Raw genomic sequence first — 3,741 nt, 5'->3', positions numbered from 1 at the left:
GGGGGGGGGGGGGGGGGGGGCACAGGCAGGTCAGCTGTCACCGTTCTGCTAGGTGCTCGGTGGTGCCGGCGCCCCGGCTGCTGGGGGAGGGAAGGCGGTGTGATCACAGGCAGAGGAGATAAAAGGTCAGAAACCACTTCCTCGCACCTTCAGAGCGTGGAGAAAGCCAGTGTTTCACCAACCGCACAGCGGCTCCCTCTTCCTGCCAAATACCCCCTCGGGGCCCAAGACAGGGTTCTAAACACCAGCCCTGGGAAGGCGGGAGAGGGGGTACAGGGTGCAGACGGCCTCCCCCTTTCGCTAGTGCCTGGGGCCAGGGTCGAGGGCAGAAAGAGCTTATAAATCGCAGTGGTATTCGGTATCTGATTCATTAGTGTTGAGGTGGGATGTAAGTGTTCAAGATGTTTAAATCGATCTTCATTTGCTTTTGCCACAGACATTCTGTTAAAGGCTCCTGGGGGTACTAAATGCCCAGTGACCATCCCTAGGTAGATGTCACACATCCCCTTAGCAGTCCCCTGGATTGGTCCTGGTCCCCCACCCTATACATACACACACACACACACACACACACTCACACACCCCCCCCCCCGCCCACACACACACACACACCACAACACGCCACACAACACAAGCACACGCATTTCCAACATAGAAACCCACAGCTCCTTGGGGAGCTGCCTCGGGGACCCCCCGCCCTGTGCCGAGGCCCGCGCTCCCCATGAGGAATGCAGTCGCTGGGCCCACACCTGGCTGGAGACTGAGGCATCACCAGGATCCGGTCAGTTGCAGGGACCATGGATCACTGATTTATTTTGTTATCCAAACTGCAAAATGTCTCCCAGGCTTTGGTGAAATTCTTTGATCTAGCTGTCAGTCGAGTGGAGCTATTAAACACTGTTACACACAGATTTGTTTATACACATGTATGTGTGCCTTTAATGTGCTAAGGCACGCAAATAATTAAGTGCCCGTTCTGAGATGTCAGCACACTGCCGCGAAGGGGAGTGTTCTTTCCTTGACCTTGAAGCTGGAAAATCCCCAGAATTTTCTTCATTCCTCTTGCATTTAGTGCCTGCAAAATCATGTTTATTTACAGGATTAATAGTACCTATAAAGAAATACAGGGATCAGCCCAGCCGGTGTGGCTCAGTGGTTGAGGTTCAGCCTATGAACCAGGAGATCCTGGTTTGACTCCTGGTCAGGTTGCAGGCTGGATCCCCAGTGTGGGTGTGCAGGAGGCAGCCAATCAATGATTGTCTCTCATCATTGATGTTTCTATCTCCCTCTCCCTTCCTCTCTGAAATCAATAAAAAAATATTTTTTTAAAAAAAGAAAGAAATACAAGGATCACATTCCATATAAAGTATGAGCCAGGCATGACTGGGCCCAGGAGAGGTCTCAGCACTGTAACGGATCATGGTTTCAGCAAGGGCCTTTGTAAGAAGGCCTTACCGCTTCCTAAGCATTGAGCCTCCACCTTAAATCCCGCACTGAACGGGCACAATGGGGTAGAAGGAAAGTTTATGGCTGCCCACAGGGACCCTGCATCTACTCAAAGAGACAGGCACTAGCCATGACTGTAGAATGGAAGTCTATTCTAGTCTCACTCAGCATTACCACAGTCCATACAGAAATAATTACCAAGTTAGCCAATAAAGGCAGACCAGGGCCATGCAGAATGAAGTGGTCTTGTGATCAGACCTCTGGCTGCTTCCTGCATTGTTAATCTCTCCCCTTCCCCTTCGCCTTCAGCAGCCCTGGGCCTGGCCCTAGGCCTTCTGCTGACTTCTAATTCACCAGTCACTGATCACTAAGTACCATCCATATGCTGGTAAGTTACTATCTCCCTTAACTTTTTCCTGGGAGTTGCAGATCAACTAGTCAACCAGCACCTCGACTCTGCCTTCTGCGTGCCCTGCAGGCACCGCAAACTAAACAAGCCCCAAACGTAACTTCTGAATCCCCCCAAGCCTGGTCTCATGCCCCACGGCCCCATCATGTTAACTGGTACGTGTCTATCCACCTAGAAGTCATTTCCGATTCCTTCCTCTTCCATGAAACCATCCATTCTTTATGTCTAGTTCCAGAATCCGTCTCAACTCCGCCTTTATTCTTTAACCCAGCACCTGGTGTGCAGCCTTGACAACACTCCACATGCCAGCGTAGACTCAAAGCCCCCGTGGCAGGAGACCCATGGTAGCCGGCTTGTCCCTGGCCAGCTCACCATTTCAGAGCTGTTCCCTAAGTCGCTCTAAGGAGTGTGTGCCTGCAGTTGACATGCTGGTCCGAGTGTGGTCTGCGGGGCCAGGCACTCAAATGTGCAACATGCCCTCAGCCCTTCGCCGCCCTGATGGCCCTTCTCCAGCTGCCCCACCCTCCGGCCCTCAGCTCCCAGCACAGCTCTGGGCATCTCCAGCTGCACACACAGCCAGCGCAGGGCCAGCGCCCCACCCCGGGCACCCGCGGCCACAGCACACTCTGAATTCTGAGGAACACTTCATACTGCACAACCGCTCACTTCAACCCCTGTCCTGTTGTGACAATGGACTTTGAGGTCAAGAGCTCTATGTATCCCCAGGAAGTTTCATCTCCTATTTGACTCAAGATTTTTTTAAAAAGATATCAGCATGGACTATCTACACACCTATCATTTATTCACTCAGTCATCAACAGGGGTCCCTCCCAGTTTGTGACTTTAGGGTATGACAGCCTGTACCCTGTATGTCTACTCAGCTGTATTTTTAGGCAAACCATTGAAAAGGAGGCCCAGAAAACTACCCGTAACACGAAACCCCGCCCCAAAGAACGAATGACCACTGAATTACTTTATTAACACAACAAATTCACTCGGTAAACGTGATGAGGCCCTACTATGTGCCTGGTCATGATCCATGCGCTGGAGAAGCATACAACAGTGAACGAGACAGACAGGTTCCTGCCGGTTACAGCGGGGAGACGGAGGACAATAAAATAATAATCATAATAATAACAGCTAACATTTATTGAGCATTCTCTTTGTGCCAGGCATTGGCCTAAGTACTTCACATGTTTATTCTTTTTTTTTTTTTTTTGGTTAATCCTCATCTGAGGATATTTTTTCTATTGCTTTTCAGAGAGAGAGTGGAAGGGAGGGAGGGAGGTGGAGGGAGAGAGAGAGAAACATCAGTGTGAGAGAGACACATTAAGTGGCTGCCTCCCGCACACACCCTGACCGACCGGGGGTGGGGAAGGAACCCATGAACCAGGTACGTGCCCTTGACCAGGAATCCAGCCCGTGACCTTCGGTGCATAGGCCGGTATTCTAACACTGAGCTACACCGGCCAGGACAGCATTTCTTACACAAATCTGAGGTAAAGGCTTCACTTTCCCATCTTACAGGTTAAGTGTGCGGAGGCACAGAGGAGTCAAAGTCACACAGGTCCTGGAGGCTGCAGCCCTGGCCTAGGAAACCTGACTTCAGAGGCTGTGTCTGAACCAGAGAAACATAAATCAGACAGGCACACAGAGAGGTGGTCTCCCGAGGCAGGGTCGCCTGTAAGCTGCGGGGAGGGACAGGCAGGAGCCACACCTCCCGGTCTGAGAGCAGAGCAAGGGGCAGTGAGAGGGCCGAACTGCAGAGGTGGGCGGGCCGAGCTCAAGGCCTCGGGCGCCAGGAGCACTGGCCACTGGGCTGCAAGAATCCACAACTGTGAGTAACCTCACCGACTGTGTACCCAGCCTGCGCATCACCATCTTGC

The sequence above is a fragment of the Myotis davidii genome, unplaced genomic scaffold, assembly GCF_000327345.1.
Source record: "Myotis davidii unplaced genomic scaffold, ASM32734v1 scaffold401, whole genome shotgun sequence".
NCBI lineage: Eukaryota > Metazoa > Chordata > Mammalia > Chiroptera > Vespertilionidae > Myotis > Myotis davidii.
The sequence above is the reverse complement of the archived record's forward strand: the minus strand, read 5'-3'. Positions refer to the sequence as shown.